The sequence below is a fragment of the Neoarius graeffei genome, chromosome 2 (genome assembly GCF_027579695.1).
Source record: "Neoarius graeffei isolate fNeoGra1 chromosome 2, fNeoGra1.pri, whole genome shotgun sequence".
In the NCBI taxonomy this organism is placed as follows: domain Eukaryota; kingdom Metazoa; phylum Chordata; class Actinopteri; order Siluriformes; family Ariidae; genus Neoarius; species Neoarius graeffei.
Genome location: NC_083570.1, coordinates 5275002 through 5289189, shown reverse-complemented (window position 1 = coordinate 5289189; position 14188 = coordinate 5275002).

The window sequence follows — 14188 nt, the reverse complement described above, 5'->3', positions numbered from 1 at the left end:
GTCTTTCCAGAGGTTTATTTGAAAAAATGGGAGGTATCGAGTTTGTCCTTAAATGTGATTTTAAAATAGAAAAACTACCAGTCAAGTTGGCGTCCTTTCACAAGCAGGTTCTGTTATGCTGGAAACTGATGTACAACCACAACTTTACACCACACCAAACACCGATTTGGAATAATAGATATGTTCTGTGTCATGGAAAATCTCTCTTTTTGCAACACTGGATGGATAAAGGTATTTGGTTAATATCTCACCTTATGGATAATCAGGGCAACTGGCTGTTATATGAAAACTTCTGCTCCATTCATAATATTACCTGCAAAAAAGCTGAGTTTAATAAAATATGCAAAGCAATTCCTCAACCAGTCAAACAACTTGTACAAAACATTGATCCTGAGAGTTTGCCTCCTCCTAACCTTCAAATACTCTACATCATGGAACAAGACTTTCTTAACAAAGAGATACCAAACAAAATCCTACATAATCATTTGAATAATAATCTGTACCCAATACGTTCAAATAGAAATTCCATCTTTCAGAAGTTCTCTGAAGGAGAGGTTAAAAAATGGAGGACCCAATATCTAAAATTTCCTGTAAGTCCAAAGGTGAAGGAAGCGCATGTTAAGATTTTGAATGAGATTTATCCATCCAGTGGAATGCTAAGAGTGAGGTTCAATATTGACAGTATTGATAACAACTGTATTTTCTGTGAGTCAGATATTGAAACTACGGACCATCTTTTCTTTCAATGTATTTACACAAAAACATTTTGGGAGGACTTTTTGGACTGGCTTTCTTCTAAAATCCAGCTACAGGACACACTTACCCTGGACAACATAACATTTGGGACGAGTCTGAAGGATTCACAAGCGGACTATGTTATGAATAATTTACTATTGCTCTCGAAATATTTCATTCACTGCTCAAAATGGAAAAAAGTAAAGCCTATTTTCACTGTGTTCAAAAAACATCTTGTAGAAAATTCTCACTGCCTTAAAGTGGATGAAATGCAAAAAAAGCAATGTCACTCTTGAATGCATTTGATCATTTGAAAATATTTGAAGACTTCGAATGATAATTATACAACTGTGTGAATGTAAAAAAAAACAATTTGTGATGCATTGTGGGATACTTTGAGTGCACTGTATAGGGTGTAAATAATCCTCACTAACGTTTCGGACAGCACTACAAAATGGCGTCCTCACTATATAGTGCCCTGTATAGTGAGTAGGGAGTGATTTCAGACACAGGGGTTGTCAAAAGACGCGCGCGCCCTCTTTCGAATGCTGACATAATCAAGCCGGAAGTTTTGTTTGTTTTGATAGCAATCAGGAAAGTTTGAAAAAAAGTAGGCAGTAATCGTCATTTCAACTCGTTTGGAAAACAGTTTTCAGAGGGTGTCTGAGGGAGGATCCAAGTTTTCAAAATGGCGGCACTGACACCTGGCTGACACGTCACGTTTCGAAGTCTCGCACAAGTCTCGTGAAGATCGCGCGGATAAGCGACGCCTGCCGGGGAACAAAACGAACTACATTCAACATGGCTAAAAACCGAATAGGCTGATAAGGATCATATTTAATTGCGATTAGCTGCCAATACAAGTCACGATATAAAGTTACTAAAACCGAAAACGTCATTGAATAACACGTTAATTAAGAAATAAAGCAAGTTTAAAAATGACTTCAGTTCTCCTTTAAAGTGGTTTCTGTGGATCTTTGTGATTGATTTATCTGGAAGAGAAGAGCAGGGAAGATTGTGAATTGAGTGGCTGTGGTTCGCTTTCGCCCGATACTAAACCGTGTAGCGTCCTAGCGATCATTGCAAAGACACGTACAAAAAGCCTGAAACTGCCTCCTTACCCAGGAAAAAATGATACAGGATTTATCTTGTAGTGTCCCTATCCCCTGGGTCCGGTTGTTCAAAACATGGTTATCTTTTAACCAATGGTTCAATCACTATTTAACATGATGTTAAATATAACCTGCTGTTAAACTGTTGTTCAAAACTCCGTTAAAGTTAACGCACCTCCCAGCTTCCGTTATCTTTTACCCAAGTGGTTACGTACAGCTCAAAAGGCAAACACGCATGTTCCCGATTGTTAATGCATGCCGTCCAAAACAATTCAGATGAGGACCAAACGAGCTACTTTGATACAATGAGGCAGAACTTCGACATCGGTACCGATTTGATAGAGAATCTCTCCGTTATATATTGTTTCAAAAAGATTTGGAACGCCCAACGTGAAGAAGCCGTGCATTGTCTGTTGAGGTGCTCATTGCCCTTAGATTTTATGCAAGCAGCAGTTTTTTTCCCAAGTCAGGAGACTTGGTGGGCGTGGCATTGTGGGATTGATTTTTGACACGGTGTGATGTTGGTTAGGGCTAAACCAATTGGTTTGCTAATGGTCTGGTTCAATTAGCTTCAAGAAACGATTTTTTAACTAACGGGAAGTTCAAATTTTAATGGAAATAACTTTATTTTGAACAACTGAACCCAGATCTTTAACCCAGCCACATATTAAAAGTTGTATGCCTCCATGATCTTCCGGGTTTTCATTTATTTGTCTGTCTTGAATGATGTCTGTAGCACCAGGTACTTTGAGATGTCAGGGAACTCAACTCATCACTCACGCATGCCCATTACGCCGGGTAGCATGTAGGGCAGTAACGTGATCCCTCCACTTCTGCTGGTCTTTCCCCATGACTGAAATGCTGCTCCAGGTCTTTCCCATCTGCTGCATTTCTTTCTCCACCGTCCGCCGCCATGTGATCTTCGGACGACCCCTCCTTCACTTTCCCTCTGGTGTCCAGTGTAAGCAGGGTTCGTACACATTTGAACCAACAAATTTCCATGACTTTTCCATGAGTTGGCCACAAGTTTCCATGACTACGCATAACCTCTAAAATGTCAATGTATGTATTGATTCTGCCTTCCATAGAAGTCATGCATTATGTTCATTGTGACTCAGTTATTTGTACAGTAAATACTGCCACATTGTGGACTAAATGTGCAATTGCAAGGTCTGCATAAGCCACGATTTCAAGCACTGGAAATTTTCAACACTGGAGCCTGGGACATAATTTGTCTTTTTACAGCGAAATAATTATAAAGAATAAATATGCATGCAGATGTACCATCATTCAACTGTTAGCTAGCTGTCTAGTTTTGCAGATTGGAACGCAGTGCAAGGGCAGCCTAGTATATATGAAATTCATTAAACTACACGTAAAAATTATCACTGTGAAATGGCATAAGAATACGCATAATGACAAATTGTAGGATTATACAAAACAAACATTTATTTAAACCACCACTGACAAGCATGAATCAGCAGCCTCAAATGCACTGTTTCAAACTGTGTAACACTGGTCTGGATTGAAGACGGAAAGACCATTTCAACATACAGAAACAAGTACAAGGTAACAGGACATCAATGTGCAAACTTTACATCAAAGTGCATCAACCAATTTGTGAGTGATACTACCCACACACACAATTCATAATTCATTTTTTCATTTCTGCCAACTTTTCATCTATTTGTCTTTCACCTGTCACCAGAGATGCTTTCTTTTCTTTTATCGTACATCTAAAGCTGTTGGATTTTGAGATGAATGTGAGGTTGCCCGTTTTCTCTGCTTTCTCAGCATATTTGTCTGCTGATGTTTCTAGGGCACAGATATCAGCCTCGATTGTAGCCCTCTTCTTTTTCAAATCATGGAGCTCATCACTGAGGGCCTTCCTCTTGAGATCAACTGCTTGCTTTTCAGCCACTCTTTTCTGCTCATCCAGATAGGCATGATACTTCTGCCTAGCTCCTGCTGCTGATTGCAGCAGTTCTTTTGTGATCTTTACCTTCGTCACCCCCCTCACAGATTGGACATGGTCAACAATGAGCCTCTGGGCCACCACTGACAATTCCTTCTGATTCTCCACTATTACTTCTTTGTTAATAGAGAATCCCCTCTCTACACTGGCCTGTCTATGTGAGAGGACCAGTACAAGTTTCATCACGTTCCAGACTGTGGAAAAGGATGGTTTTGTCCCCACTGTCTCAAAGAGAAGGGTGTCCACTCGATCCACTTTGCGGTCAAAATCACGGAAATTGGCCTGACAGCTAGCCATATCACATACCTCCATAAACTCCCTGAGGGTATCATCACACACTGCCTCATCTATGTGTTTACATTCAACAAGTGTATGTAGCATTCTTGTCATTTGTCTAACACATTGCTCTTTGGATCTAGCCATGTGTGTGGGGTCAAGACACTGCATGTTTCTCACTAATGTGTACTGCAATGGAGCCTTTTTCAGCAACTTGTCCAGCAGGCTAATCAAGAGTCTCTTGCTGTCCAGTCGCACCTCAAGCGCCTGCCTCTCTGAAACCTTTTCGAGGATTGGAGTTGTTTCATTTTGGATTTGTCTGCAGCAAATCCAATGTCAACTTGTGAAGCATCTTTGTGTAGAGTGATGTCCTGGTAAGGCACTTCCAGAAGCTTGAGTGGGGATGATGCCTCCTGCAGGTGTGTGCCCACCACAAATCGTCCCATCAGCCCTGCAAAAGATTTAAAGCAACACAATGTATATTTTAGTTTTATTTTGCATAGCAAATCATATTCAGAAGTCCTTAATAATTAACTCATTTTAGTTAGAAGCCTGGATTATGCCCAGAGAACAGTATACAAGCATCATCATAGCAGACTGGTGTTTGTGATGAATGAGGAACAGTGTTATGTGCATTGTCAAAATATATACTTGATCACACCAATTTTTACCAAGTTGTAAGCTGAAACATATTGGATAGGCTACATAATTCTGTAGCCTTTCACTTGACCATAAAATAGATAAGGAGTGTAAAATGATTGGTTCAATTGCAGTATTGTGTTTATATCATAATTGTATTTGTACAGCACAATTCATACAAACATGCAGCTCAACGTGCTTTAACAGACTGTATTTATTTATTTATTTATTTATTTAAATAAATAAATCTTACCTTTAATCAGTTTAGTCATATCTTCACAGAGGAAGGGCAGCATAGGCTTGTCTGTTTGATACATGACCAAGAAAGGGTCGAGCTCTCTTGCAATGCTGATGAATATTGCCACTTTGACAGTGAACAGAGGGTTTGCACAATGGCTCTTCACTTCATCAAATGATTTCACTTTCAGATTGGGCAGCTCGCCTTTTCCCACCATGTCAACATATGTGCTGATGTGCGGCCATAGTCGCAATCCTCTCTCTGCAACGTTCATATTCTCGACCCACCGGTGCTTGCAGAATTTCAGCATGTTTGAATCACACCCAGTTGCGGTCACAAAATCCTCGTGTCAGGCTGGACTGTCATGAAAAAGCCAGTACAGGCTTGAAAGTGCGTGTTCAATGTCCCATCCACTGGATTTGCATCCATCCCTGAACGCCTTATGCAGGATGTGCAATCCACACGAGCCAATGTTGATGAGAGACTTGCCCGCATCCGTCTCCACTTGCTTCTGCAGGGTTTGGAAGACTCTCCAGTTCACGTTAGGGCCGTCCATCGAGATCTAGACAAGGTTGAGGATTCCGGTCTTGGAGAGCATGAGATTTAATTTTTCAGCAACATCTTTCGCTGTCAAGTGGCCCAAAAATTCTGAGCCAATGTACGTCGTTTTCACCTCAGGCCCGTTTCAAAACCTGACGTGCACATCCATTTACTTCAACTGCAAATAATGATTCAAACTTTCGTCAAACAACATAACATAACTTTGCTCCGAGAGGCGGCTTAACGTCAGACCCTTAAAGTAGGGAGCTAGTCCAAATGTGCAGAGATATGCACATTTGCGTTCACTGCACGCAAATCTTGTGGCTATCTGACTATCGGGAAACATGGCCTGGAACAACTGGGCTGTATCCTCACACGACTTGAAGGAGTAGTGAGCTTTGATTACCTTTAGCACCCAGAATATCTCCACAGTAAGCGAGTCATTTCTAGTCACAGCATTTGAAAGCATTCCTTGTGTCAAAGACGAAGTGGCAGTAATGCAGGTAGATGTCGGCGTGGATGTGGGTGTTGACGTGTGAGGTTGAAAAAAACTGGAGATTGAGTTTGCTTGGCAGGCAGCGACTACAGCTTGGTGCTTAGCACCTTTAGCATGGCTAGTAAGAGCTGCTTCTCCCATGTTAGCTATGTCGAATATTTTACTGCACAAGATACATTTGGCTCTTCCAGGGTCCTCTACCCTCTCCAACCACGATTTGTATTTTTTGGCATGAAGCCAGACATTATTAAATGTACATTTCCCTGGCATTGTGTACTTTGTCTCTTGGCATAGTACAAGCCACGTGATCTGATCTAAAGACTGAGGGAAGTTTACATTGCATCTAGGCAACGCACGTCACACGTGATATGAACAGTGGCCGGAGAGGGGGGAAAAGCAGATCAGTAATGATCTCCGCACTGGCCGGTTAATCAAATCAACACGCACGATTTTCTTATTATAAGTTGTTTACAATATACAATAACCAATTTTAAATCATATTGTCTGTTCACAAAAGAAGGCAGATAAATTCCATAACTTTTCCAGGGTGCTTGTGTTTCCAGGAGTATTCCAGTCCTGGAAAACGACATAAATCACATTCCATAACTTTTCCAGGTTTTCCATGACCGTACGAATCCTGAAATATTCAACATTCTACATCCTTCTGGCTATCTAGTCAGAATTTTATTAATCTTGAATTACCAACCTAAAGCATTTAGTTTAGACAATTATCAAAATAAGGCCCATTAATCTACACCCCCCCCCCCCCCCCCACACACACACACACTGCACTGAATACAATATTAGCTCACTCCCAATGAAGAAATCAATCGGCTGACATTGGCGCCATCTACAGGATTTTCAGAAACTGCAGCTGTATCGTGTAAATGGAGAAGCACGGCAGCGCCAGTTCTACCATCAACCGATTTGCCTTGGCATGTTGTTAACCGCGTTGTTTTCTGTAACCATACATGGCAGCTATCCCGCTATAAATTGGGTCTGCTTTACCAAATCTTTGTTAGAGTTAGGATTTTTGTATGTAATTTAATTGCATAAATTGGTTAACTGCTCTGCCAACATTTGATTCCATTGTTTTCAATACAACCCTGCACACAGGCCCCTACGTCTCCTGCCGCCACCCGTTTATTACGATTCAAGTCTATTTTGTCAAATCCATTTTTGAGTTCACAGGCTATGCTATGTTTGCTGCATAAAGTCCGCCGCCAGTGTGTGGTGACAAGCTAAATTGTCGAATACGAAAGTACCTCTCAATGCTGTAGCCGGGCACGGGACAATTCGGATGCCGTGATGACGAGCAAAGCCAAAATTGGTTCTGTCCATTCGAGTTCAGTGGGCACGTGTAGGCTAAATGCTAAATGCTAGAACTGCAAAATGATGTAGCTAGTTGCTCTGCACACACAGTCTGCAGTCAGATACTATGAAATGCATGCTTGACTTACCTCAGAGTGGAGTGTGTTCCAGATCATTTTTCTTTTGTTGAAATGTTCTGGGCCAGGAAAGAGATCCCGGAGATCCTCACGTGCTAAAGTATCCACATCGACGTTTGCAGCTGTAAAGATATGAATAATCAACAACTAAGAATCGCAAATAATTTCCTACAACTTCCCACGTGCCTTCAGAACATGCTAATCAGAAATAGACATGCTAGTGTTGCCAGGCACGTGCTTACATGCCCTTGCCAATAAATAAGTTAGCAATTAATTGTCATAAGTTATCAGTTTACAGTTATACAGTTTACAGTTATAAGTTATCAGTTAAAATATATGTACAGGGTCGATTATGATAGAAGCAATATTGCATCTCCTATTTTACATGGATTTCACTTGACCTCTTCAAACGAACCTGACGAGGATTTATTTACCCCATACAATGGCTGAACCCCTTAAAAGATTGGATATGAACTTATATGGTCGTTTAAGCATCCTAGATATCATGTTTGTGTCTCATATAGTTTAATTTACCCCTTAGAACGGACGCGGTCATCTCATCCAGCTTTTCCATCTCATCCAGCTTTTCCATAGTTAACATGGCAAGTGAAAAGAAAGACTAACATGAAGTTCAGCCTCTGCTACCTACTGGTTGATACCATTTCAATGGGGGAGGGGGGTGGGTAATGCGGTAGTTATGCATGCAGTAAAACTTCTCTCTAAATACATTTGTAAATCCTACATACTTTTAGTACGTTTACCACATATATTTCATAGATAATATACCACTTATTTGAACATCCAGTAAATCTTGATTGAGAAGGCTAACTTAAGAACGTTACAAGTAATAGCCCATCCCGAAGTGCAGGAGTCGTGAGTGGCACGACCACACTGGCATACGTGTCATTTGCAGACAGTCTTCAAAATGATTTGGCGTTGCTTTATTTGCTATGTTTTTGTGGCATTATCCCTAAGAAAATTACTGAGCCATATCAACACAATGCACAGTCGCAGCCCTGACTTTCGTGTGGTGTGTGGAATTGATGGCTGCTCAAACGAGTATAGGGTATACAACTCCTATTACTACCACATAAAACGGAGGCATGCAAATCACCTTCTTCAAATCGAGGGACCAGAGACCGACGACCACACGACTGCATTGCAAGATGCTCATGGAACAAGCCAAACCTGTCCAGCAATGGAGCACACTATTGCTACCACAGAAATGGAAGGACCAAGCACTGTCATCCGACATGTAAGTTATTCTTTTTGCGAACACCACCTAGTGGTTTGAAGCTTGTAGACTTGAAAGTCACAATCCACATATTAACGCGCGTGTAAGACCTAGCGACAATAGCATAAAATAGGCAAATTCTCAGTTTATGGTTAGCCACCTGGCTACACTGAGAATGGGCTCTATTATCACAATCATGCACACTGCCTGTTGCTATTCAGAGGGTCAGACGCATCTTCCCTTCTTCTTCTTCTTCTTCTTCTTCTACTTCTTCAATCTTATTCCTTTTCTTTTTTGTTTTTTTGAAAGAGGCCAATCTGCAAAAACCAGCATGCATCCATAATTTAGTCACAGATTGCTCAATAAATGATTGTCAGTGTTTGTTGTTTCTTTGCGTTTAGCAAATCATTAGATTAACCCGACATTGGACACTGAAGACGCATGTTGGTGGCATGATACGTTTTTATCATTGTGCATGCATTTAATAGTTTATGTGCCCAGCAAAAAAAAAAAAAACTTTTCAGTAATGCGCAACTGAGTAAGTTCGACTGACTATGGGGTGCCATGTGTCACCGGGCCCATTTCGTGGACAAAATGCATTTCGTCCATCACAGAATGCATTTCGTCATCACAAAATGCATTTTGTCAGACGAAATGCATTTTGTGATGACGAAATGCATTTGGTGATGGACGAAATACATTTTGTGGGATGAAATGCATTTCGTGATGGACGAAATGCATTTCGTCATACGAAATGCATTTTGTGATGACAAAATGCATTCTGTGATGACGAAATGCATTCTGTGATGACGAAATGCATTCTGTGATGGACGAAATGCATTTTGTGATGACGAAATGCATTTGGTGATGGATGAAATACATTTCATGGGATGAAATGCATTTCGTGATGGACGAAATGCATTTTGTGATGACGAAATGCATTCTGTGATGACGAAATGCATTCTGTGATGACGAAATGCATTCTGTGATGGACGAAATGCATTTCGTGATGGACGAAATGCATTTCATCGGACGAAATGCATTTGGTGATGGACGAAATACATTTCGTCAGACGAAATGCATTTTGTGATGACGAAATGCATTCTGTGATGACGAAATGCATTCTGTGATGATGAAATGCATTCTGTGATGGACAAAATGCATTTCGTGATGGACGAAATGCATTTCGTCTGACGAAATGCATTTTGTGATTACGAAATGCATTCTGTGATGGACGAAATGCATTTCATCTGACGAAATGTATTTTGTGATGACAAAATGCATTCTGTGATGGACGAAATGCATTTCGTCCATGAAATGGGCCCTGTGACACATGGCACCCCATAACTGACATGTTTTTTCCCCTGAAAGGCCTGTCGCTAAGAGCACACTGCCTTCTTAAGATGACATGAATGTCTGCAAAAACGAAGAAACTACACAATCGCACACTATTCCAGGAAGGACCACGTGCTCCTTTCGTGCATGCACAATTCACCGCGAGACAATACCATCCAATTCTCTGTGTTAAAAATGTCAGTAGGCATTACTTACCCATTAATAATGCTGTTGCAGGGTGGATTCCAAGAAGATCACGGCGCAAAAAAACAAAAAAGAACAAAAAAGAAAAGGAATAAGATTGAAGAAGTAGAAGAAGAAGAAGAAGAAGAAGAAGAAGAAGAAGGGAAGATGCGTCTGACCCTCTGAATAGCAACAGGCAGTATGCATGATTTGTTTGCATGTTTGTTTGTTAGTTTGTTTCGTTTTGTTTTAATGTAACCACTAACCAGGATATATTTATTCTGCTGTTGCTCATTAATGAGATTTGGTTATTTGCAACAACCATATGTCAACATGTTTGAAGCCATATACAATTAACTACCAACTAAAAAGGGTCTGAGATAATATTTTAAGTGAATGAACTACTCCTTGTTCACTAATTTGCATGTCATAAGTTTTTCTCTAAATGATTCAAGTCTTAATTTCATTTCTGTTTGTCTATAGAGAGCCATCAATGATGTTGTGAATGGCGTCCAGTATTATCAGGCATCACTTTTGGAGCATCTGAGCAGCATGATGGACAGACATACAGGGGACTTGGATCAACTGAAGCAGGATGTAATTGGGGTATTTGACCAATTTACTGACCCTTTCAGTCAGATATCAACAGGGCATTTACAAGACAAGACCATCAAGGAACTATTTCAACCAGTTGAACCAGAGACAATTACTATTAAGACCACTATTTGTTTCGTAAAACGTGGCGACTCCAGAGCCTTAAAGATGAAAAAGAACTGTTCATTACGTACCTCTGATCAAAAGTTTGGCGCAGTTACTAAGTCATCAAAGAATTTTTTAAATGATTGAAGAAGGTCCGCAACCATGCAAAGAGGGATTTTTTTATGATTAGTTGATGGGGAAATATATAAGTCACATCCATTGTTTTTGGAGGTACCTACAGCATTGCAGTTAATGTTGTACTCAGATGAAGTGGAAGTATGCAATCCTCTTGGGTCCCGGGCAACCAAAAATAAGTTGTTATTGATTTATTACACTCTAGGTAATATCAGCCCCAAGTACAGATCCAAACTTGCTGCTATTCATCTCCTTGCTATTGTAAAATCAAATGACATCTCCCATTGTGGTGTTGACACAATATTAGAGAGGATTCACAGTGACTTAGATGAATTGCATAAAGGTGTGAAAATGAACACTGCTAATGGTGAGACGACAATTTATGGAGCTCTTATGTGTGTGCTAGGAGACACTTTAGGTCAACATGAGCTGGCTGGGTTTAAGGAAGGGGTAGGTTTTGCATACAGCAAATGCAGACATTGTGAATGCAATTTTGAAGACATGCAAAGGTATTTTGATGAAGATTTATTTGTTAGAAGGACCATGGCTAGACATCTCAGACAGTGTGGGGACATTGAAAAGGCGAGCACAGAGTCTCTGAAAACAAATTTAAAATCTACATATGGTATTAATAGAAAGAGCAAACTAACAGAATTTCCGGACTTTGATGTCATTAATCAGGCTCCACAAGACATTATGCATATTGTTCTTGAAGGTGTTGCTCCATTTGAAATCAAATGTATTTTGAAACATCTTGTACTTTCGGGACAAATGGAGTTAGATATGTTAAATAGTGCAATTCGTGGATTCCCTTACTCCTGTATAGATATGAGAGATAAGTCTTGCCCCATATCTGTCAATACCTTGTCATCAACTGATAATAAACTGAAGCAGTCATCTGGGCAGATGTTGGTTTTGTTGAAGATTATGCCATTTCTCATTGACGGTATTGCAGAAAGTGAGTACATGAAACTGCTATTTGAGTTGTTAGAGATAGTAAAAATATTGTTTTCACCCATTATTGCTCTCTCCACACTTCAAAAAATGAAGCTTTTAATAGAAGAGCACTTGAAACACTTTAAACAGTTGTTTCCAGATATCAACATCATTCCTAAACAGCATTACCTTCTGCACCTTCCCTCTCAAATTAGACAACTAGGTCCAGCAGTGCAGCACATGTGTATGCGCTTTGAATCAAAACACTGTTTTTTCAAGCAGTGGTCATTAAAAAGTAATTTTAAGAATATCTGTAAGTCTCTTGTAAAGCACTACCAACTATATGAATGTAGTCTAAACACGAGAGATAAACATCCAATTGTTGAGGTAGAAATGGGTCCACCATCAGAAGTAGACAACATAAATTATGTTAAAGAAAAGATGTTCAGCTTTCTTTGGGATGGAGCATGTTCAATATGCGGTGTCAGTTCACTGGGTTTTGTTACATGGAAACAAGTATTCTTGTGGGAAGACTTTGATTATCTCTGATATAATCAATAATTCTCCAGAATTTGCATTGGTAAAAAACATTTGTTGTAAATTTGTCTGTTCATTGCTTTGAATGCCGGCCTTTCGTAACAATTCAGTGGAGTGACAAGTACTTGTGTTATGAGGTAGAAGTTCCCAACCAAGCTCAGGCCAATGTTTTTGTTGATGCTGAAAACCTTATTGATTATACACCTTATTATTATTTGACATTTAAAAATAACAAGTACATTACAATGAAGTATGATCTCTCTGATACATTAGCGCATTACTTACTTAGAAACTAGAATTTTTAATCTCTGGCTTGAGCTAGGAAAATGTTGATTCTGAAAATCTTATTGATTGTACACATTTTTATTTGACACTGAAAAATAACAAGTACATCACGTTAAAGGGATGATTTGATGTATCAATGAAAATTGGCAGGGCGGCACGGTGGTGTAGTGGTTAGCGCTGTCGCCTCACAGCAAGAAGGTCCAGGTTCGAGCCCCGTGGCCGGCGAGGGCCTTTCTGTGTGGAGTTTGCATGTTCTCCCCGTGTCCGCGTGGGTTTCCTCCGGGTGCTCCGGTTTCCCCCACAGTCCAAAGACATGCAGGTTAGGTTAACTGGTGACTGTAAATTGACCGTAGGTGTGAATGTGAGTGTGAATGGTTGTCTGTGTCTATGTGTCAGCCCTTTGATGACCTGGCGACTTGTCCAGGGTGTACCCCGCCTTTCACCCGTAGTCAGCTGGGATAGGCTTCAGCTCACCTGCGACCCTGTAGAACAGGATAAAGCAGCTAGAGATAATGAGATGAGATGAGATGAGATGAAAATTGGCATGTTAAATCATGGCGAGTCAAGCTTGAAGCCATTCAACTCGAGACGTGGAGAAGTTTGACCTTTTAATGTGCCATTTTACACCGAATCATCCATTGTATGATCCTTCTGATAGTACATAGTTTAGAAACTAGACTTTATCTCTGCATACAAAAATAAATTTTTATTGTTCAAAAAGTACTGTTTTATGTCTGACATGTCTGAATTCCTGCAATGCATTTCAAAGTTGTCAGTGTTGTTCACATATGTTTTGAAATGTATGAATTGTAATGAAAGATTCAAAGATCATTTAAAGTTCATTTATTCCCAAAACAAGCATACTTTTTTTTTCTTGAAACAAGATGAACCGCATTTGACAAATGTCCAAAATGTACTTACTTGTTTTTTTAAAAAAAAAAACTTGTTTTATTTTCAAAGGTGCTCCAAATAAGACTTTTTCAAGACATTTTGTCTATACAAGATTTTCAAGATGGACTGTCTAAAAACTAGCCTTTCTAGCTAAATGAGGTTTTGCTAGTTGGGCAATTATGTCTTATAATAAGGGTGGCTAGATGTTTTGACTTGAAAATAGACAAATCAACTTCCTACGATTTTTATTTTTTGCAGTGCAGGTAGGTCATTTCTTTACTTCACTATCTAACATTTGCATACCGAGGGATATTGTACCGAGGCACTAACGTGAAGGAATTTAGTTTTCCCGATGTATCCTGTAGCTGCCTAGTTGTTGGTACTCAACATAGATATATCTATCGGTACTCGTTAGCTGTTTATGTTGTCTTAGAAATGATTAGCCTCCATTTAACCTACTCAGGTATGTGTGTAACCCCTCATGTGTGTCTGCG